Source organism: Acinonyx jubatus, chromosome D2, assembly GCF_027475565.1.
Source record: "Acinonyx jubatus isolate Ajub_Pintada_27869175 chromosome D2, VMU_Ajub_asm_v1.0, whole genome shotgun sequence".
Taxonomy (NCBI): domain Eukaryota; kingdom Metazoa; phylum Chordata; class Mammalia; order Carnivora; family Felidae; genus Acinonyx; species Acinonyx jubatus.
Genome location: NC_069393.1, coordinates 22,841,995 through 22,866,504, shown reverse-complemented (window position 1 = coordinate 22,866,504; position 24,510 = coordinate 22,841,995). Strand labels below are relative to the sequence as shown.

Here is a 24,510-nt window from a genome sequence, read left to right as displayed (position 1 = left end):
ACATTTGTTTAGCGAAAGATAAACAGAGTGTCCCTGGAACAAAGATTTTCTTTCAACCACACCCACATAGGAAAAGAAATCAAAGTATTACCCCAAGGAATCTTATTCTAACACACTCTAGTCAGCTATAGTTGGTTGGATTATGTATGCATTACTTGATTTCTGTTAACAGAAAATGATCAGCAATAAATTGTTGGTACCAAAGACTGAAATTTTAAGCCATATTATGATATTCTATTAAAATGTCATCCCATTTCTCAATTCCCCTCCCCACCAAAAAAGAAAGTGAAATATTTTTAAATGAAATATTCAAAGGGAATAAGAGACCCAAAATTACTAAACCTCATTTCAACTTCAGTGAAAAGAATTTTGCCTATTAAAAGTTAATACCTAAAGTACACTGCTTGTAATGCTCAACCAAAATTACTCTAATCCTGTGCTTATATCATAATTACACGTTTTGTTAACCTCTCTCAATGTCAATTTTTCACTTATTTATATATCTTCAAAGTCCAAAACAGAATTCCACAGAGAAACTGTAATTATAACGTGAGACTCCACCCAAGCTTTTCAAACAGTAACTGTATACCATTGCTTTAATCCTCGGAGTTGGGCTGGGAATGGGGAAGGGGTGGGGGGGGGGGAGAGGGTAAGAGCAGGCATTCATTCTGAATAGCACGTTGCTCAAGTTGTCTTTATACAAAGAGAGATGCATGAAATAGCAAACACAATGAATTAATGGAGCATTGACTTTCAAATATCCATAATGCTATTTTTTTTTTAAACAGATAATGGTGGCCAAATGCACAGAAGGCTGAAAACATAAATTCCGGAGGAGAAATTTGCTTTTATCTGTTACACAACATTTAGAAATGTAACTTTCTTTTTCATTCTGGGGGAAGAAGGGGAAGGCTTGTTTCGGAAACATCACACTATTATGCTTACTGAAAACCACTATAATCTACTTCTAACATCAGTAAGCTTAAAAAGAAAAATCTTAAAAAAAAAATCTTTGCACCAGGATTTTATAGAGCCTGGTGGAAAAAGTATGCATGTTCCTTCCTGCACCTAATTACCTCAACTGAAAAATCTGCCAAGTATTTTGCCCTTTAGTTCTCTAATCGCATTAGGGCAAATGCATTTGGATGCCAATAGAAACAAACATTTAAAGATTTTCACTTAAAAGATTCCAAATATGTATGAAGGCTACGTTTGAGACACAAAGTCCCCAGTCCTTCAAAGACAACATACAGTGTTCTTTTTCTCCCCCCAAGCAAATATGAATTTGCTCCTGTTATAAAACTTGATGTCTAGTTTTGAGACAATTTAAGTAAAATAATGTCAATATGAGAGGCTCTTACAATGATTTATGCTTCTTTCTGTTACTTTATTACATTAGACATTCCTTTCTCAAAGCTTTATACTTTTCACTGTGCTCCTAGCAACCAACCCACGGCAAAGCATCAACTTTATATACCTGGCACTGTTCCAATTCTTACTGCTATTGACAATTATATTGAAGTTTCCATTTAATTGCTGCTCCGCTGTGACACTGAATATTTGTCATAATTAGGCATTTCCTATTTTCTGTCCATTCATTTCTGATTATTACTGAAATGATTTTTTTTTTTACTTCAGAAAACCTAAGCCTGAAAATTCTACAGATAAGAGTAGCTACAGCTGTTACTATCATTACCAACATTGTAACATGCAGAAAAAAAAAAAAAGGAGAGAGAGAATATAATTTCTCGGAAGGTAATTTTCCTTCCAGTCTAAGTGCTCTTATTCATCTTACAGTTACTCAATGATTTCCTGTTCTAATTACAGGACATTATACAGAAAGACATTCGTAAAAGCAAAAGACAGCAGAGAAGGAGACTAAATAGCCTGACTTGGTTGAAAGTGTTTAAAATTCCAAAGTTGTACGTCAACTTTATCAATTCCTGGTTACAACGCCGTGTAAATGTGTAATGTGTCCCACCATATTTCTCAAGCTCTCTCAAGGCAGTAAACTCAGTACCCAGAGTAAGTACACATCAAAGGGGAAAATACATTTGCAGTTAAACTGATGTTGGGGAGGAGCTGGGGTTGGGGGAGGATCGGTTGTTGGTTGCTTTTTTTTTCCCCCTCATCAAAGCTGTTAAATTGGAGGCATGCCAAGACAAGGAGTGGAAAATATTAATAATAAAAATAAATTAAATGCCTGATTAGAAGGGAGAGAGAACAAGATTCCATCCGGAATAGAAATGAAAATGCCACAAACTATTTCATAAAAACATACTGTGACGTAAATTACACATCAGTATTGCACTGTTGTGGTTATTTTGAGAAATGGTTTGTACTGTAAGTCAGCTGGTGCTGCCCCACCCTTGATGATTTTGTAATTCTCTACACAGTAAGCAAGTGGGGCAGCCCTGAGGTTGCTAAGACAGAAAACAGACCTAGCCATAGAGAACCGGCAATAAAAAAGATAATGTACTTTTAACATAACAGAACAAGGAGATTGGCTTTATTAACTAAAAAAACTACTTTAAATGGTCCCCAGCTTGCTATTTGTTTTGATAAATGGAAAGACAGATCTTCCCAAGATAGGCCACGAAAACATCACTGGGGAACTTATAAAGAAGAAAATGTGGGAAAATATCTCAGGGCATGATTGTAAACAGAACAAAGAAGATTTCAAATGCAAAATCCAGGGTTTTTAACTAGCTGTTTCCCAAAGCAAGCCCCTTCCAATACATGGGCACACAAATATAAAGCCATGTATTAATACAGTGATACTGGCTTTTGCCCTGACCGTTGCTTCCTCACTCCAAAAAGAAAACAATACGAGGCTCAACTAAAACCAAACGCTGCCATGACTCTGAGTAACAAACGAACCCCCTGGGAAGCACGCCAGCCCCACCTCCAAGGTTTTCCCAAATGGTGCCTGAATTCTAAGCCACATCCAGGAGCCACTCTAGATTTCACTGTGAGAATTCCGCACCTTCTTTCCACATGGCTCATCTCAGCCGAGTGGCAGTGTCACACATGACCGTGGTTAGGCAATAAGTGCATGTACTGTTGAGACCACGTGGCCAGACTGACACGTAGGTGAAGTGGTGACCACATTTGGAGTGTGGTTCTAAGGGCCCTGGCCTACCTTCACTTGCCTCCCTTTCACAAACTGTTTAACTATAGTTAGTCATTCTCTTTTAGTATAAATGAATTTCACTATCTGAAGAAGAAAGTATGAAGAACCCATGAGGGCACCAGGGAGCCAGGGCTTAGACACAATTTCTCCTGCTCTAAAAATTGTGCCCAAAGTTTTCTCAGAGATGAACTCACACATTTGTTTATTTACTAGCAGCCCAGGTGAGGCGATTATATTGGCTTTGAACCTAGTTAAACTCAACCCTTTTTTGGTTTACAAGGAACTACACCAAAGATCCAGCCTCTACGGGTACTATGACAAAGTTGTTACAAGAGAAGGAAACCTGACCTCATTAGCCCAACTGGCTTTAAAAATTATAATTATAATTACTTCTGCCATCTTTCCCCTTATAAATCTATATGGCTTTTTATTTCCAAGTTGTGTCTTACACTTGCCAACATTGCAAGAACCACAATGCCATTACTGCAGCAACTGTATAAACCCTTCACATTTGAGAGACCCTCCTGAACCCCCACACTCATGAATAAACCTAATTAAGGTGTCATCCAGGACAGATCAATAGCAAAATAATTAACTTCCACACATCAGTCTTCTCAGCATTAAGATCCAAATGTGTGTCTTAACAAAATGACTAATCACTATTTGTCATGACTTTCAAGGACATGATTATTTCACAACTAATCAACACTGATCAGGCTAAATCTCATAAATTCCAACATTGTTTATATTAGGGGAAAAAACCCATCATGTGTATGGAGAATTAAACACCAACAGTGTAGGATTGACTTATATTGACGTGTGTGTGTGTGTGTGTGTGTGTGTGTGTGTGTAATGAATGCTATATCTATTTTCATTAAAACTGTGTGTCTATTAAAAGTAACAAAATTAAAAAACTTTCAGGTCATGCAAAGATTCCGTTACATTAAGTAAAAAAAAAAAGGTATGGAACAATATATTCAAACCTATGTCTCTTGTTTAATAGCATTACTGAGATATGGGTTGCATATCAGACAATTCTCTCATTTAAAGCATACAACCTTTTAGTATATTCTCCGGGTTGTGCATCCATCACTACAATCAAATGTGCAACATTTCTTTCCATTCTCCCAGAAGAAACTCTGAACCCTCCTGCACCCACATCTCTCTTCCCCTGGCCAGCCGTAGGCAACTGTTTAATCTACTTTCTGTCTTTACAGATTTGCTTATTCTGAGCATTTAATATAAACAGAATCATACAATACGTAGTTCTTTGTCACCGGCTTCTTTCACTTAGTAAAATGTTCATTGTAGAGTATATCAGTACCTCTTTTCTTTTTATTACTGAATAATATTCCATTGTACAGATATGCCACATTTTATTTATCTATTCCATAAATGAGACATTATTGTTGTTTATACTTTTTGGCTATTATGAATAATACTGTTATCAGCATTTGTGTAAAAGTTTCTATGTGGACATATATTTTTATATCTCTTGTGCATATACCCAGTAATGGAATTGCTGGGTCATATGGTAACTCTATGTTTATCCTTTTTGGGAACTGCCAGACTGTTTTCACAACTGGCTGTGCCATTTTACATTTTCTCCACCAGCGTGTGAGCGTTCTTGTGTCTCCACATCTTCTCCATCATTTGCTATGATTTGTCTTTTGACAGCCATCCTAGAGCATGTGAAGTGGTATCCCATGCTGTTTTGTAAACAAATGCTTAAAACTTGTTAATAATAGATGCTTCTAGATTGTGAGATTATCTGTGATTATTTTATCCTTTGTTTGCATTTTAATTGTGTAATTTTTTAAAAGATGAGAACATCTGGAAAATGTATATGAAATTTCAAGGGATCACAAACAATCAAAACAATCTTGAAAAAAAAAAAAGGCCAAGTTGGAGGGCTCACATTTCCTTATTTAAAAACTGCTACAAAGCAATAGTAACCAAAACAGTGTGGTATTGGCATATGGATAAAATGTGATTGAACAGAATAAAGAAACCAGAAATAAACTTGCAAATATATGGCCAACTGATTTTTGACAAGGGAGCCAAGACCCTTCAATGGAGAAAGGACAGTCTTTCCAACAAATGATGTGCAGAAACTAGATATTCATAGGGAAAGAATGAGCTGGACCTTTTCTCTCACACCATATGCAAAAATTAACTTAAAATGGATCCTTTTAAAGACTCAAGGCTATGAAACATAGTGGAAAATCTTTATGACTTTGGATTTCACAAGGGTGCCAAAAACACAGGCAATCAGAATTAAAAGATAGGTAAACTAAATAACATCAAAATTAAAAACTTTTGTGCATCAAAAGACACTGTCAAAAAAGTCAAAAGACAATCCACAGAATGTGAGAAAACATTTCCAAATCATATATCTGATAAGGGATCAAATCCCAAATATATAAAGAGCACCTACAACAAGAGGACAAACAATCCAATTTTAAAATGGGGAAAGGATGTCAACAGATATTTCTCCAAGGAAGTTACACAAATGACACATGAAAAAAAGCCTCAACATTTTTAACCATTAGGGAAATGCAAATCAAAACTACAATGAGATAACTATGTCACACACACTAGGATGGCTATTACTTAAAAAAACAAAGGCAAAACCAAAAACTCCCAAGTGTTGGTGAGGATGTGGGGAAATTCAAACATTCATTCATTGCTGATAAGCATGTAAAGTGGGGCAGCTGTCTGTGGCGGAAAACAGTCTGGAAGTTATTTCAATGTTATATATAGAATTACTACATGACCTAATAATTCCACTTTTAGGTATATAGCCCAAAGAATCGAAAACAAGGACTCAAACCGATACTTGCACACCAATGTTGACAGCAGTATTATTCATAAGAGTCAGAAAGTGGAAACAACCCAATAGATGAACAGATTAACAAAACGTGGTATGTTCAAATAACGGAATATTATTCAGCCATAAAAAAGAATGTTCTGGGGCGCCTGGGTAGCTCAGTTGGTTAAGCATCTGACTTCAGCTCAGGTCATGATCTCAGTCCGTGAGTTTGAGCCCCGCATCAGGCTCTGTGCTGACAGGTCAGAGCCTGGAGCCTGCTTCCGATTCTGTGTCTCCCTCTCTCTCTGCTCTTCCCCTGCTCATATTCTGTCTCTGTCTCAAAAATAAATAAAAACATTAATTTTTTTTTTAAAAAAGGAATGTTCTGACACATGCTATAACATGGGTCAACTTTGAAAACATTATGCTAGGTGAAATAAGCCAGACACCAAAGGACAAATACTGTATGATTCTATTCCTATGTGGCTTCCAGAACAGGCAAATTCTTACAGAGTAGAATAGAGAGGTTGCCAGGAGCTGGTTGTGGGGGGAGGGGACAGGGAATGGGGAGTTGTTGCTTAACCAGTGCAGAGTTTCTGTCTGGGATGATGAAAAAGTTCAGGAAATAGATAGGATGGTTACGTGATATTGTGAGTGTAATTAATGCCCCTGCACATTAAAAAATAATTGAATGATGGGGCGCCTGGGTGTCTCAGTCGGTTGGGCGGCCAACTACAGTTCAGGTCATGATCTTGCGGTTTGTGAGTTCGAGCCCCGCATCGGGCTCTGTGCTGACAGCTCAGAGCCTGGAGCCTGCTTCTGATTCTGTGTCTCCCTCTCTCTCTGCCCCTTCCCTGCTTGCTCTCTGTCTCTCTCTCTCAAAAATAATAAACATCAAAAAAATTTTAAATAATTGAATGATAAATGTTATGTCTACTTTACATAGTAAAACAAGAGGAGAATGTGGGGCAGGGGTTATATTTTCTGAAGGTGCTCTGAGTTGCTCTTGGGAGGAGAAGAGGCATCTCTCCAGCCAGCAACTATCTATGAACTCCTGGAGGGCACAGAACTGGTGTCCTCATTTCTGGTTACCCCCCACCCCAGACCCCGGCAGGTGTGCTCACAAGTGTAGCTGCCTGCAGACGGTGCTGCACTAAGCACCTGAACCTTCCATCCAGGAGTGAGAGCAGTTGGGCCATTAGTTCACCCAAAGCTCTCACCCGAGGCTCTGGGCCAGCAGCTCTTCTGAAAAGGTTGAAAGAATCTAGAGAAAGTTGTTGAGCAAAGTGTGGCAGTCACTGGCTGGCAGGCCTTTTTGGATGAAGGGTCATGAGTTTAGGCGGACATCTCATCTTGGGGACTTATTTTCGGAAAGATCTCACCACTTGAGGAGTGTGTGGACCACCCTAAAAGTGCTGGACCACCTCCAAATTCCTGCACTGACCTCCGAGAGCTCACATTTTGAGGTAAGAAGAGTTGTATAGATTGCATTGTTATCTTTCTTATTATCATAGGCCTTCTGGAGTGGCTTAACAAGGAAAAGAGGGCAAAGGCTTCTATCTTGTATCAGTGGCTCATCTTAAATCAGTAATCTTCAAAGAGGTAAACCCCCACCCAATGGGAATAAGAGAACTTTCCTAGGGGAACCTACCTATGTAGCAATGGGACAGATCCTCAAATCTGCATCACTCACTCTTCTATCCATGAGACCGCATTCAATACAGCCAATGTCCTTCTTTACCCATCACCCATCCCTGCTGTTAGGACTACGAAAGAGACCGCTCAAAATACTGGTTCCGAAGAAACTTCCTTTATTGCTGTGTCAAGGCTTTTTAAACCATAGGTTTCTGATCTTTCCCTTCTTCCACAAATTTCTGTTAAAGGAGAGGCTTGGCAGTAGAAATAGAGTACTTTGGCCTGTGTTAGGATGTTCTGAATTCAGAAAAGCCAGAGCAATAAAGGTTAATGATGCTGATCCCTTTAAAGATAGGTGGAATGCTCTACATGGCTACCAGATCTTTTGAAGTAAATTAGATAAAACCTAAGGATAAACATTTCACGTGATTTATTCAGAACTGTTATACTATTATTTAATAAACTCAGATTTTAAAACTTAAGATTTTATCAAATCATATACGCTCATTTAAATTATAGCCAAGTACCATATACATCATGTTTAACATTTTCTACCTCCTATTAACAAAAAACTTCAGCCAAACCAATGATAAAATTTAGACGTCCACTGAAAACCGGGTAAAGGCCCAAATACAGTGTTTCAGAAATCGAAAGCAGCACTATTCATGGAAACATAATGGGAGCCAAATATGTAAATAAAATCTAAAAAGGAAAAAAAAACCCACGAAATAACTTTAATAGCCCATTTATCTATTTTAGCTCTAATTTTTATTATTAAAAGCAAAATTCAATTTTGTCTTGATCCCTCCAGTTCTACTGAAATATAACTGACATATAATACTGTATTAATTTAAGGTACACAACACAATGATTTGATACATATGTATAAACTAAGAAAATATTTTGTACTACTTCATAGGATAAGTACAGTGTTTCTCTAGGGTATACCCTTTAAAAAAAACTATTTTATCTAACCCAATATACCCACAATATTATTATAACACACATGCAATGTAAAAAATTACTAGTGAGATATTTCACATTATTTTCTCTATATTGAGTTTTTGAAATCTGGTACGTGTTTTACGTTTACAGCATCTCTTGATTTGGACAGGCCATATTTCAAGGGCTTAATAGCCACATATGGCTGGTGGCTACCATATTGGACGGCACGGTTTTAGGAAATCCACCAGAAAAGAAACTTGAAGACTACTGTGTTGGATAGCCTGGACCTGAAGAGGCAGCCAGGAGGGAAGGGCAGTTCTGAGTATTTGGCATAGTTCCCCTGATGCCTTTCTATCCTGGACTCCAAGACCCTACAATCTTAAGAGGGGTTCAGAAACACAACTGGAAAAAGGGAACAAAACTGGAGGAAAAGCCTTAAGTGGCTATTATTTCACTGTTCTGATAACCAAAACCCCAAGCAAGGCTAAAAGGTGGCAAACCACCCTGTGCCATTATCTCAGCAGAGATCCTTGCTTGCCATCTTGGTTTCTGACGAATGATAAAACAAATAAATTAACTGATTTATTAAATTAAAAAAAAAGCTTCAAGTATAAAACCTGGTAAGAGCCCTCTCTCTAGGTTCTATCTACTATCCTGCACTAACTAACTACAAGTTCACCTGGTGCATTCCCACAAACCATCTGCTCTGTTTTCTATCACAATGCCAAGGAGAACATCAGTTGTTTGGAATGAGTATTTTTCTTTCTTTTTTTTTTCTAGTGTGTGCAATATGAAAATTAGTTTAACATCTGAAGGCAAGAGATACTTATAAAACCTACTGGAAACTGAAACCACTATTCAATCTCACGGCAATGCAGTCATATAAAAACTCCAGCACCTTCTAATGTGCTCTCACAGTGCACCGTGGAAGAATATCATTGAAAGCTGATGATACGGATATGCTCTGTCTTACTTCCTTTTGTACAGTGTTAGTAGTGAGTAAGCTGATGCAACATAGGAGGAGGAAGAATCTGGTTTATTCACATTTCCCATAATACCTATCATCTGCTGAAAATCATTTCCACTGCAAAATTCCTCCTTTCCCCAATCTCTAATATCCGCACCTACTTCCCTTTTCTCATGAAAGACACAATAAACAAATTGCTGGTGACTAATATATTAATTCCAGTTACAATTCTGTGGTTTCATATCACGAGTTACCAGTGCTACAGATCCCCATTCTAGATATTTCTGTGAGATGGTTTATGTTAAGCAAGGGTTGGCAAACTCTGGGCCAAATCCAACCTGAAGCCTGTTTTTATAAAGTTTTATCGCAACACAGCCATGCCCATTCATTGACACTGCTACAGCAGCCGACTCGCACAGTTCCAGAGTTGTGTTGTTGTGACAGAGGCTTTATGGACAGTAAATCTGATCTATTTGGTCCCTGTAGGATGATCCTTGCTCTGGAGAACAGATTATTGCTTCCAGAAATGTTATTTTGGATCACTGAGATCAATTTAGCTCCTAAAATGCAGTTACTCTGTGGTATTTTACTGAATTTATTTGTTCATGTTCAGTCCCCCTTTCTAGACTGTGGGTTCTTTGAAAGCGGGAGCAGGGTCTCTAGCATTCTGAATCTCCAACAGTGTAGATACAAGTGAAGCACATGGTAGGCTTTCAACTGATGTTAATTTCAATTAATGTTCAATTAATATTTCAAATTAATATTTTCTGGTTGTTCACTATTTGGTGTCCTCTACTCATTATCTAGCCTCTCTGCCTTGCTGTGTGACCCCTGAGGGTTGTATTACTGGGCTTCCTCACATTCTGGCCTTTTCTTAGTTCAGCAAATGGAAGACACCAACAGGAGATCAGATGGTGGAGAGAAGCTGGGGTATTTCTTCGTTGCTCCCTCTCAGCTTTGGTTTCATAGTTCTGCCTGTGGCTGCACCCCTATACCACTGCCCTTCCTCCAGGGCTCCAGCTTTCACCAGCTAGCAATATTTCCTCCCCTTGCTTCCTGCTATTACTAGACCCTGGGTGCCTCAACCATCCTCTGGATTCTCTTTACCATGACCACACCTCTGTAAGTCTTCCTTCTGTTAACATCTCTTCGGTTGAACCCTCTGAGTGGAAGTCTGTTTTTGCCTCAACTTTCACTGATACTCTGCCAAGGTTCTCATTTGGCAAGTGCTAGCTCGGTAGGATGTCCTCACACTCAAAGCTTAAATGAAAATCAAGAGAGGACATATGTTCTGTGGACCAGTCATAGCGGAACTGCTGAGGGGCTTGTTTAAATAGAGATTCCTGGACCACCTTGCTGCTAGGTTAAATGAGAATGTCTGAGCTGGGTCTCTGGATTAATGCTTGGTAACAAGTATCCCAGGTGTTAAAGCACCTATTGAAACAGATGGTGAAATTCAGGCTTGGGGACAGGATGAAAATAAGAAACAGAAAACCAGTTTGAAGCACTGCAGTGTTCGAAAGATCCTAGAGTGAAAAGGGGGTCAGAGCTCGCTAACAGAAGACCACAGGTGGCGTTGTAGCTAAAAACGGAAATTACTACTCTTTTCTCTTAGTAACACCAATAAACTCTTTAAAGTAGGCTACGCATTTAAAAATCACATACTCCACAATGTTGGCCGCACTAGTCTACCTATTGTCAGCACCAGTATATGGTGAGCATTAAGATCAATTGCTTTGAGAGTTTGGGAGGCATGAGTTCAATCGTTTGTAGGATTCAACAAGGTAGCTTGTATCAAAGAGCAGCAGGGCACACGACTGGTCAACTGCTAACCATGTGACCCGGGGAATGACAACCTCAGAGCGTCAGGATCCTCATCTCTAAAATGGACATAAAAAACAGTGCCTTCCTGGAAGCATCCATGAGTTAAAAGATGAAAAGTACTGAGGTTTGTATCAGGCACAGGCAACACTAAATAGATATTCACTATTATTCCTGCTTTGCAGACTGTTTTCCAAAGTATTCCTGCAGGTTGTTTCCCAAAGTATTCCAAGGAAACCAGTTCCTGGGGAGAGAAGGGAGCATATACCCAAGTGTTATGAGGGAAAGGGTACCACAGTACAGAATACACTGCGTTTAGCAAAGTTTTACAGACAATCTCCCTGCCCTGGAGACTTCAACCTGCTAGCCGGCATTTCAATCTACAGGAGGGAATAGGCTGCGTTTCCTGAATTTATTTTATCATGGAATACTCTTTTCCCCTCTTTCCTCTCCCCACTTTTTTTTTTTTTTTTTGGTCATTCACGGCTCACCTTAAGAGGTTGTGTTTTCTGATCACATTTTGGGGACTGCTCACCCAAATGTTGATTACAGGACTCCCCAGCTCTCTGCAATTCCCCTTTCTGCCTACATACCCTGCTTAACACTGTAAAATTACAAATAAGTTATTATGCATAGTATAATCACTCATCTGTATAACACTTCACAATTTATAAAGCCCTTTCTCATACTTAGATCCATGTAATCTTCCCAGAACCGCCTTTCAAGTCTATTATGAATATCCCCATTTTACACAAGAGGACATAAAAAGCTCAGCAAGGTGAATGACCTACTCAGCGTCACCTAGCTAATGACAGGGACTGGTCATCTGGCACGAAATGCCATACTATCCTCATTACACCCTAGCTGTCTTGTGTTTGGCCCCAAACTTCTGAGAGGGGCTCTGGCAGATTCATGAGAATTTGAGAGACTCTCGGAGCCTCCCCAGTGGGCTGGTGGCCTTGAAAATCCTCGTGATTTTATGAACTAGCAAACTTCTAGTTTCAGGTTGTGCTATTAAAGTATCCCTTCCAATCTCATGTTCAAAACAATCCTTAAAGTGAAACTTGATTTTGCCTTATTTGGAAGATAATCTCAGAAAGAGACTGCCATTGTAGAAAACATCCCTCATCCACACGCTTCTCCACGTTTAACCCCTCGGGAAGCAAATTTTAGGCTCAGTGAAGCCCATAGTGTTATTTCTCTCTATAACCTCCCCCTCTTTGGATCCCAGGGTAAAGATCCGCAAACCATCCAATTTTCATCAACACGCAAAGTTTACACAATTATACCCTCTGCATCACGAGAAAGATAGCATTTGATGTCAAAATAACCGTTCATCCATTCACTGGTCAAACACTGGTGTCAGGAAGACAAAGATCAAAGAGCCAGTGTCCCCCTCTTCAGGGATGTACAGCCTGGGAGAAGTGGTAGGCACGTATGTGAACAAGTAAATAAGTGTCCTCACAAGAGTCACAGCAGAGGCAGGTCCCCAGTACCAAAACAGCACCAAGAAAGTCTTCAGGAAGACAAAACTTGAGCTGGGTTTCGAAGTATACACAGACACCCCCAAGGCCGATAAAAACACTCTCTCTCACTGAGCCCCTTGTGTGTGTCAATCATGAACACATCTCTCTCCTTCTCTATAGGGAGTTATTATTCCCATTTTCCAGATGAGGAAACTGACAAATAAAAAAGATTAAGTGACTTGCCACAGTCATGCTGCCAAAGAGGCTTGAAGAATGGATCTAAGCTGCCGTCTCAGAAGGAAAGAGGCACATGTTCAGTCCCTCAGACTCTAACAGGTTTGGACCGATGGAGATGATGGGATTAAAGTGCCATGGCTGGAGTGCAGGCTTGGTGCTCTGTGAGGAGGCAGAGAACCTCGAGCCATGTGACAGGATTCAGATTAAATCCTGAAGGCACCGGAAATACTTTCAAGCATGGTACCCGATTCATTCATTCCAGAGCTGAAGATGCGTTCCAGGAGACCAGATCTGAACCCTGCCTTTCATTTTCCTCCTTTCATCACAGGTGACTGAGGGAAGCCCCCCATTGGCTCCCATAGCTAGAGCATAGCTCCACTGACCCTGGCTCGGAGGAGACAACATTCAGGTGTCCCAATCGAGTCTCTTTAAAGGAGAAAGAGGCCGTGGTGGCCAGCATTCAAAGCCAAGATACCAGGAGGGGTATCATATGTTTGATCAACCAGACATTCAAGAATAATGCCTTGTGCTTTAGCCATTCATTCAACAAGTGCCTATTTCGTTCCTACTCACAGCCAGACACTGCTCATCAGTTTTCACTTGTGAACATGATAGGGCTCACCCTCCTGGAGCTCCTCGTCTTGTGCTCTGGTGGAGACACCAGGAGGGAGAACCCAGGTGAAGGACGGATGGTGGCTCCAAACAGAACTTCAGAGCCCCAGGGACGAAGAAGTGAAATGCAGAGCACGCCACAGAGCTCCACACTTTAGGGGTGTTTATGCCCCAGCTCTGGAAGTGATGTTTCTTATGTCACCATGTTCAAGTTTGAAATTTTAAAAGCGGTGGTTGGTGAAATAATTTGAACAAAAGGGGGTTTAAAACATGCAATTCGGATTGTGACCAGGTTCCTGCAGAAGAAAAACGAATATATCAACTACGTCGCCTATAATTTAAATACTTCCTTTTTCATTTTTATTTCTGGCACTTGGCTTACAAATAGCCCACACCTTCAACAGGGCAAGCACTTCACATTCCGTGCAAGTAAGGGGTCGAGATCTCTTTTGCTAATGAAAGATATTATTAATATATTTTGCCTCAACTGAAATTCAAACCCAATTCGATTTTTTTCCTCAGGTGGGATGTGGACAGAGAACATCTAGATAATAGGTGTTATCATTCACAAGGCCAAGACAGAACCAATACTTTGTAGCTAAATGTGATTCAAGAAGCACAATTTAACAGCTCCTTTTAGTGACTCTTCACAATCAAGATGATTTCGAGTCTCTGAATACCAGCCAAGATGCCACCAAAGTACACTTAAATACCAGCAATCATTACATGTTATAAGAACCCCATGTTTGTCTCCTTCGCTGACTTGAGAAAATCACCTCTCTCTCTCATCCTACCTTAAGACAAAGCCATTGCACCTCTTCAGTTCTTAATGGAAGGAGGAGGGGAAGGGCTTGCATGAGGAAACAGTCTGCTCTTGCCTGAAATTAGCATTCATCTTCCACCCACGCTCTTTTTATTGGCTGTTAAGCTTTCAGGTCCTTCAAGTCGAGTGGGACACCCCAAACACCCTTTTCCCGCTCCAGCAACAAATCTTGAAGCTTAGAGGACTTCCAGCACCAGTTATTCTAAGGATTTAGTCAGAGGCACATATGAACAGCATCTGAAGGAGGTCTTAGGCAGCCAAGAGAGACTCCCTAAGACCCATCAGATCCCTCCACCTTCCCCAGCCTTCAAATCAAGCCAATTACTTAAAGTCATCTCTATTCTTTTCATTTAGGATGCCTATTTCTAAATTAAAAAGCAACACAATTTACCACCTCGGGTGGTACTTCTTGTTATAAGTTTGCTCATGCTTTGAAATCTAGAATGAGAATTTCATCTTCACATGCACAATAAGGAGAACCAAAGCAAGGGGTTTCCAGCACCACCATTTTCTTTCTGGCTGAATCTCCTCTTACCTTTTGCTAACAGAGCTGGGCTTCAGAGCTGGGACAAATGTTCTTGTGCACAGACTAGTGGAAGAGATTCTTCCAATAAAGTTTCCCATCACATCATATCTTGAGTTAAAGTGCTCTTCGTAAGTGTCAATCAATGAGTTGCTCCTTCACAGGTAACCATGAGGAGACCGAGAATTTCTTCAGCCAGAAGAAATGAGATAATTCTTTTATCTTTGCTCATGCATTCTTATTGAAAGAGAGGGGGCGGGGGTAGGGGCAGAGAGAGAAGGAGAGAGACTTCCAAGCAGTCTCCACACTGACACAGTGCAGAACCCAACACGAGGCTCAAACTCACAGACTGTGAGATCAAGAGTCAGATGCTTATCCCAGGCACCCTCAATAAATATATATTGGGGGGGGGGGTGCCTGGGTGGCTCAGTCGGTTAAGCGTCCACCTTTGGCTCAGGTCATGATCTCATGGTTCGTGAGTGGGAGCCCCGTGTCGGGCTCTGTGCTGACAGCTCAGAGCCTGGGGCCTGCTTTGGATTCTTTCTCTCCTTCTCTCTCTGCCCCTCCCTCACCTGTGCTCTGTCTCTCTCTGTCTCTCAAAAATAAATAAATGTAAAACTTTCTGAGGGTTTAAAAAAATATATTTTTCTTAAATTTCAGAACTAATATATAAATATATTCTTGTAAAAGATAAAGTGAAGACTCTTGATTTCACAAACCCTCAAACTTTAAGGAAAGCTTATACGTCCATTTCAATAGAGCCTTCTGGAAAACTGGAGAACTGGTCTTCTCAAGATATGAAGGGGGCCTGGAAGAGAAAGGGAGAGGTCTGGCCCAGAGATTCTGCTTGGGTCTGAGGTTTCCCACTCTTTCAAAAATCACAGTGAAATACTAGCCCTCTTAATTCTTCCAGAGTACAATTCACTTCATATAGACACACGCAAAATCCTACTTATATGATACACCGTGATGACTTAGAGCACATGGCATGAACACTAGCCTGTGTCAACACAACCAGCTCAGCCCAACTCTGTAGCTGTGACACTGCTTCTTCCAACCCCTGAGAAGTGAGAATGATTACATTTTGTTCAAAGTGTCTCATTACATTGATTTAAATAAGATTTCTAGACCTGCAAAAAGAAAAAAAAAAAAACATTTAAAAATGCCATGCCATGTGTGTCAAAGAAGACTCTACACAGACAGTGAAACCCTTCAGACACTCCATTGGCAGTGACTGAAGTCGTCTCTTCTGCCATGCACGTCTGACAGGAGGTAATGGAGTTTAGTTACACCCAAGTCGGGTGCTTCTTTCCTGCTGAACACATCCTCCGATGGCCAGCACAAGGTAACAGAAAGGTGTGAAGAGATCTGCGTTGAGAAATATACATCACAGGCTTTGAAAAGATCTTAAACCTGACGAGCTGGCTTCATCTCCGGCACCATTCAGGTACAACTAACTTGGAACCATTTTCTGCAAACATCTCACACACCTGGACAGGTAAGATACAGTCCAGTTTGCAAAATGCCAAGCACGCTTTCTGATGTTTATTCATACTGCTGTCATCACAAAGCTGGATGCCAAACAAAAGAAAAACACAAATAAAAACCTCCGGGCTACCTGTCAGAATGTTCAGTTATCCAACACTGTCCTGCTTGCATACAGCTGCCTTTTATCGAACGTACACTATTGACAGGCAAGCGCTAAGCCCTTAATGTGTCTTTAATCACCGCAGCAATCCTGAGGAATATGTTTACTGCTTCCATTTTATAGATGAGGAAATTGAGGCTTAGAAAGATTAAGCATCTTGGTCAAGGTCACTGTAGAACCAAGGTCTGTCTGATTCTGCAGTCCCCAGTCACAACCACCACTTAGGACTTCTGAGAGACGCCTATGCCCAGATAAAGCTATGACACAGCGCTGAGAACAGAGCCGCGAGCCATGCGCCAGGCAAGGGAGATGCCCAGAGGAGCGGACTATTAGCTGAGTGATGATATTTGGGATCCAGGCAGCATATAATCCAGAGGACAGGAGACAGTCCCGGGAAGCCACCATCCTCCCCTTTCCTGTTCATGGTCAGCACAGAACCTGCCACCCCGGAGGAGGCAGGAGGGACCCATTCTGGTTTTGCAATTACAATTCCTTCACTGCCCGCTAAGTGGAGGCAGGTATTTACTGAGTGTGCGACACTTATTATTTTAAGAGAGGCCTTTGGAACCAGGAAGCTCGATGAATTTATGAGATCAGCAGCTATTTTCCTAAGATGGTTACAATACAATTCATTTCATTTGCAGCTGCTTTAACGTGAAACGTGGTTTAAGAGAGACAAACAACAATTCACATTCGCTGGGCTTCTCTCCTCCCCACCCTCCCAGTTGTTCCACAGGAAATTTTTTTATTGATTAAAGTACAATTACATTACCGTTGGCAAAAACCAGTCCCAGAATGAATAGTTTTAAGAAGAAATCTCCTTGATGTCCTATAAAGAAGCAGCTCCAGAAGGGAGCGGTGCACCGGGCCCTGGCTTTGGATCTTGGGCAAGTCCTGCCCTTCCCTGGGCTTCAAGTGCCTTCCCTGTACGATGATGGGGTCACGCCTTCTAAAGAAGGTGGGACGGGGAGAAGGTAGCACTGCATTATGACTTCCAGAGGCCCCTGGGCACATTTACCTCCTTGGGCCTCTTCCGACATAGGAAAGTATTACTAATTATATTGTAGACATGCATTGGCATAAAGATAAATATAGAAATATTATACATTAAAACATTTTCCATGGGGCGCCTGGGTGGGTCTGTCGATTGAGCGTCTGACTTTGGCTCATGTCATGATCTCACAGCTAGTGAGCTGAGACCCGCATAAGGCTCTGTGCTGACAGCTCAGAGCCTGGAGCCTGCTTCGGATTCTGTGTCTCCCTCTCTCTTTGCTCCTAACCCAGTGGTATTCTGTCTCTGTCTCTCTCAAAAATAAATAAACATTAAAAAATTTTTAAAAAAAGAACAAAAAACATTTTCATTGACCAAAAAGTTGTATTCTCCTCTGGAGACATTTTTGTGGATGACTAAAAAGGTGCTGTGGGCCTCGGGCACTGTGCCCCCTGGGCCGACTGGACAAAGGGCAAGCCCCTGTTTTCTGAGGTCCTGGAGACGGGAAAGCAAGTTTGGGGCCGTGGGGTTCAGGCAGTGTCACTCAGTGAAAAACGGTTCTAGTGGGAGAAGGGTGTAGAAGAGATCTGCCATCAGGGGCAGGCAGCTGAGGCAGGGGGAGAGGAGCTGGGTCAGGTGGGAAAGGACACTGGAGCTGTGACTGGGTGCGAGATATAAGCCAAGCCCTCTGCCACTCCGCCATACACCCTATGCCATCCTTGGTAAGATCGCCACTGCTCAACCAGGAACACTGAATTCAAAAAATAAAAGCAAAATCAGATTGGATTTCATGATGTCAAAAGTCTCTCTGTTCCCGCTCTATTTTTAAAATGTTATTTATTTATTTATTTGAGAGAGCCCGAGTTGAGGAGAGGGGCAGAGGGAAAGAGAGAATCTCAAGCAGCCTCCACACTCAGCACAGAGCCCGCGGTGGGGCTCAGTCCCACCATCCTGGGATCACGACCTGAGCTGAGATCAAGAGTCGGATGCTCAACTGACTGAGCCATCCAGGCACCCCTGTTCCCACTCTAATATTAGACTTTTCACCACAAGTATTTACATACTGCTTCACAATGCCAAAAGCTGCTTCCTCTCCCAGAGGAAACTCACTAATGTAGGAACCAAGAAAGGACTTTGAGGAACCCAGACCACTTGCAAAGAAGCATTGTGGTCCAGTGCTGCAGAGGTCTGGATGCAGCAACCCCCCATGAGCGGGCCCTGCACATTCTGGCTGCACAGGGAGTTCCCCCAGCGATTTTGTGTGTTCCCATCTTCGATGGCTGCATTTCAAACCAATACCTTTGGATATTTCTGTTCCATAGATAAGAATGAATTTTGATAACTCGAAATGAAGATGTGAAGTGCTGTATTTTCTCTGTGGGGCAGGGAGTTCTTTACTTTGTAGTTCAATGTCCATAAATCCTATACTTACAACCGGTGGGTATGGATGCCCCCAAACTGCCTTTACTCACCAGGGCAGCCAGACAATCCCCCCTACTTGGCTTGGCTGGGGCTTCTTCCCGGCCAGCACCCTGCTTCAGCACCACCCCCATAAAGCTGCTCAGGTTTAGGCCCTGTTTGAGTATTTTGTTCATTCTCCCTGTCTATACATACCAATTCCTGTTGTGACAACACACACACTAAAAAGCAGTTCATCCATTTTGTCCAATGGCATTACCCAAATGCCAACGTTTTGAGTTTTGACATTGTGTCTCATTAAAAAGAGGAGAAACATGGGTGTTTTTTGTCTCCAGGTGCTTCCAGAATATTTAGGTTTACTTTCCAAGCTGGCAGTTAAACTAACAAACCTTTATTCTGGAGCTGGGCTGTCCAATACAATAGCTCCTAGCCACAGGTGGCTAAAGTTGGATGAATTAAAATCAAATAAAATTTAAAATGTTTAGTCAGTTTTTCAGTCACACTGGTCATATTTCAAGTGGTCACCAGCCACATGTCACTGGCGGTCCCTTATTAGAAGGCACAGATACAGAACAGGTCCCTCAGCACAAAAAGTTCAATTGGAAAGTGCTCCCTGAGGCTTGAAGACTTGCAAAGGTAAAGAGTATCTTCGTTTCACCTCTGTGTCCCTGATGCCTACCACAGGCTCTTCCTGACATGGAGTAAAAGCTCTAAGGAACCAGGATTCTTCATCTCTAAACACGGGAACCAAATGTGGTCCCCAAGAAATGTTGGGTTGGAGGAAGAAGTAAAAAAGTACAAGGAAAGGACTATATTGGGAAAATTGTTTCCATAAACAAAAACTCGAATTCCAGTGTTAGCACAAAACTACTATTCCTAGACCTCTCCTTTATGGAAGCAAACAACGAACGAGACTGTTGCTTAAAATTTGTATCCATGAGCCATTCACAACATTAATAGACAGGCAAAGTTACCAAAGCCAGCATAATAATAACACGATAGTGATAAAAATAATGATGATGTCGGTGATGACGATACTCGTGAAATTCGAGGCATTCTATATTTATAAAGCCCTTTCAGAGCTTGCCTCATTTGCATCTTATGACGATTTTGTGAGGTTGAAATTCTTACACCCATTTTACTGGTGGGGAAAAAAGAGGATTGGAGACTCACTGTCTTGCCTAATGACTCCGTTGGTCTATCAGGGTAAGAGAGCTGATTATCAGAAAGCTCAGGCTTTCTAACTCCAGGGCTCTCTGCCTATCCCAGCTGCTATATTTTGCCCAGAAATTACCCACTAGGCTATTCCTGCCTTCTATCTAAGCCATGAAGTGAATTGAGATCCCTTAACAAAGGCAGACCTATATTTCCAGTGCTCCAGAAGGCCAACTAATCGATTGTCCTCCTTAATAATAATTTTTGGCTTCTGCAATATCGAAGGGCTAATCTTTGGTAACCATAGGCTCCAGAAAACATTATTAATTTATCACCCAAGAAACCATTTGTTCTGTGGATTATCAATCTCAAACAGTGGTTCTGAAGCACAAGTATGATATACTGTGCTCTGGGTTACACAGCTGCTTTGCATTTTGAATTCTTTATTTATAGAACAAGTCAAATTAATAACTCAAAAATGTTGTTTCAGGCAAAGTAATGGACACACAATAAAACTATTCATTTCCTAAAAGGTCACTCCAGGAGATGCATACATTGTTTAAAAGCCTACCAACAATGCTATTATTCCTTCGAAATCTGAAAATGTATAATAAGCAGTTAGAGCACATATCTGCCCCCAAGACCCCAGGCTAATTTAAAGTACAATCACAAGGCAATCAATCATACTCCAAAATTACTTCATTTTCCAAACTGTTTACACTTTTTAAGTTACAAATCCACTTTCTGCTATTTCAACTCACGATTTACAACTACAGATTTAGACCGCTTGGCAAGCAGCCAAGCGCTAGTCATGAGGGAACTAATGATATGAACAGATCAGTGTTTTATAAAGGAGAAAAGCGCATGTAAATTTCCAGTGTGTCTGCAAGTAATCAAGGCACTGCTGACTATAAATGAGACCGTCTCAAATTTATTTTAGGAGAAATATCTTAAAGCTGCACTTTTTATCCAGGCCAAAAAAAGCCTTTAGGAGGAACTCTGAGATTACTCAAATTATTGTAAATAAATGGTTATATGAACAATATGGAAAGAATAGTGCAATAAGCGACTTATTTTAACATTCCTGTTCCCTATGCCCTTATCATGATTTCTGGAATGCTAGAGTTAAAGGAAAGAAAGGAAAAGATGTGCCTCTCTCTCTCCTCTCTCTCTCTCTCTCTCCCCTCTCCCCCTCTTTTGCTTCCCCCTCCCTTTCTCTCTCTCCCCCTCCCTCCCTGTCTCCTTTAAAATTGCTGTTGTTAACCATAGCAGCAAATCGTGTTTGTTTTAGTAGCCAAAAATGCTCTGGATAAAAAAGAAGACCCTGGGGGATACTGTTTTAAATTAAATATGATCTTTATTGTTTCATTACAACAGCACAGCCAAATAATCACTTTGTGTTATTTGTACAAATAACGTAGGATGCTCATTTTCTTGCGGAAATAATTACTCTAGTCTATCATATTCTGCTCGTCATCAAAACTCCCCCTTTGCTGTCACCAACCATGTGCATTAGACTCAGGAAGCTAAATGTAGCCAAAGTTTCATGTGTTCTTACATGTTAAAGAGTAAAGCCAAGTAAGCATATTCAGATGTGAGGGCGCCTTGAAGAGAGAAGCTCAAAATAGCCCCGCAGTATACACATTGGAAAAGTCCATGCACTGTGATTGATATTTTAGTTAGAGAATCATTACATGACTAAACTCAATTTTATAATTGGATAAAGCCAGATACAATAAACTGGCACTGCATTGTTAAAGCATCTTACATCTTAAAACTATCTGTAATCATAAATCAACCTAATTATTTGAAATACTGTCAAGAAGTGGAAAAGAAAAACAGAAAAGAAAAGAAACTAGCTGCCTGAATATCTCATTTTATTTTTTAAGGACCAAAGCTTTTTTATTGGCCCTAAAGCCCAGTCCCACAATAGCTGGTAAACCATACTCTTTAGATAAAACTGTACACACAGAAAATCAATAACAAAGATTAAAAGCTTCCCACCCTCCCCTTTTTACACTGGCATCTGGTGTGTGTGTGTGTGTGTGTGTGTGTGTGTGTGTGTGTGTGTGCGCGCGCGCGCGCGCACGAGAGAGAGAGAGAGAGAGAGAGAGAGAGAGAGAGAGAGAAAGAGAGTTTTATGTGTGTATGCCTGTGTGTTAATTTAACTGTACTCAAAATAATGCTTTTCATTAATCTGGAACAACACATATAGCCCTATTTTATTAAAACTTCAATTTATCCTGTTTTTTGTCACACTCAGAAAAGCTAAGAGTGGAATGAATGTTTACAGTTCTGAGTAATTTCATAAAAAACTCCCCGGAGCCTCTGATATCACCAATGTGACATCATCAGGATAAATGCTCATTGGCTGTAACAGTCTTTCAGGTTAACCCTTTCACAGATGTCCCAGCCTATCACTGGCTAGTTCATTAACATGAGCCCCCTAAATACCCCTGTGAATAGGACAGCACAGAGAAAACACTTCCTCAGGAAGAACACTTACTCCCTAAACACACACACACACACACACACACACACACACACACACACACATACACACACACACAACATGGAGCTAGAATATTGTAAAAAGCAGGGGGTATGTCTCTTCCACTAGAAAGCTTATTGTAACTATAAGCTCCCAAAGGGACCTTGTAAGAAGTTCTGGTAGGTGGAGAAGGGAATGGTTAAAAACACTCTTATTAGAGTTGGGGTAGTTTTCCTAATCACAGCATGAGAACTAGAGATAGAATTTGGGGTATAGAAACATTTTCTACACACAAAGTACAAATCTGCCCAAGATTGGCTATATCTAAATTTGCCCAACTTCTCTTGAAACCTGGTAACATATTTTTCATTTTACATTGGCTTCAGCAATGCCAAGCACTGAGGGATTTTCAGTATACATGATATCCTAATTCTACTGAAGATGTTCTATTTATAGTTTAACTAATACCTAGCAAAAGTCTCCAAATAATGCTTTGAACTTTGACCTCACAAGCTCCACTTCTAGGAATTTATGCTAAGGAAATAAGAATACAAAGAATGATAAAAATTCAAGGATGTTCCTAAGAGCACTGTTTATAATAGTGAAAAGCTAGGAAAAAAACCCAAAGTCCAACAATAGGAGAATAGACAGATAAATTATGGTACTTCTGTATAATGGAATACAGTGGAGTCAGTTACTAAAAATGATACTGCAGATGAACATCGTTTGTGTATAAAAGATCACATTAAATAAGAAAAGAGATATGAAACTTAAGATACAGTATAAATTTAAAAAAATTAAAACCCACATATAGACAGGGGAAAAAAAGATTCAAATGATAGACAACAAATATCCCCAGTAGTTATTTCTGCATGGTGTCATTATGGGTAATTACATTTTTTCTTTCTATTTCTTTATATCATCTTAAGATGATAAGCATATAGTACTTTTATTATAAGAAAGTAAGAACAACTAAAAGAGATGAGGAAAATAAATGTGGGCCTAGAGAGAGATGGTGGCCCCGCATAAACTCTCCAATGTTGGGTGGTCCAAACATTTGCTCAAACCTTTTGGAAATAATATATCCAACTTATGTGTTTGTAACTCTGATAATTTCCCCTTAACATACTTCCCCCTCTTACTAAGGGGGAAGAATAGGATTTTGGTTGGCATACTACTTACATACCCCCCCTTTTTTTTGCTGCTAGTGTCTTTATGCAAAACATATTTTTAAAACATCTTGCATTAGTGTGGTGTATTTGTTAAAACTCATTAACCAATATTGACACATTATCATTAATCACATCCATAGTTTACATTAGGATTCATTCTGTGTATTGTACAAGAGTTTGGCCAAATGCATAATGCCATGACAGTACCACCATGTATCCACAATGACAGTATCATATAGAATATGTTCACTGGCTATCTTTCCTTTTTAAATGAGATTGAAAATTTCCTTCTAATAACATATACTGACTTCGTATTATTAGATAGATGCAAACATGTCAACAACCCTCAGCACAGTCCAAGGTACAAAGACAGCTACACAGTCCCAGTGAAATTAATCATTTTTGGTGCCAGTTTTAAGGGTGGCTGTGAAAAGAGATAAAACTTTGGGATCAGCTAGTTCTTTTCTCTGAAATGGAAGGAGGAGGAGGGGCAGGGGGAGGGGATGGGGGAGGAGGAGGAGGACCCACTTAAATTTTCTTCTTCTCCAGCTCTAAATTCAGAATTACTATTCAATTACAAGACAGAATGTCAAGATATAATAAACTGAACTGAAAAAGGGAAAAGAAAACATGCTCTTTTTTTCTACAAATGAGGTTCAG

At 40.4% G+C, this 24,510-nt stretch overlaps 1 protein-coding gene and 1 long non-coding RNA gene across 2 annotated transcripts in view; one reads left to right on the top strand and one right to left on the bottom strand.

The window, feature by feature from the left end:
• The window catches only part of ARID5B (AT-rich interaction domain 5B), a 179,783-nt gene that overhangs the window by 97,212 nt on the left and 58,061 nt on the right, over positions 1-24,510 (bottom strand). The gene's annotated exons all lie outside the window — the stretch shown is intronic.
• LOC128312647 (uncharacterized) lies at positions 788-9,689 on the top strand. Its single transcript, XR_008292192.1, has 3 exons — positions 788-874; positions 1,828-2,025; positions 9,306-9,689. It is a non-coding gene; the product is annotated as an uncharacterized LOC128312647 (long non-coding RNA).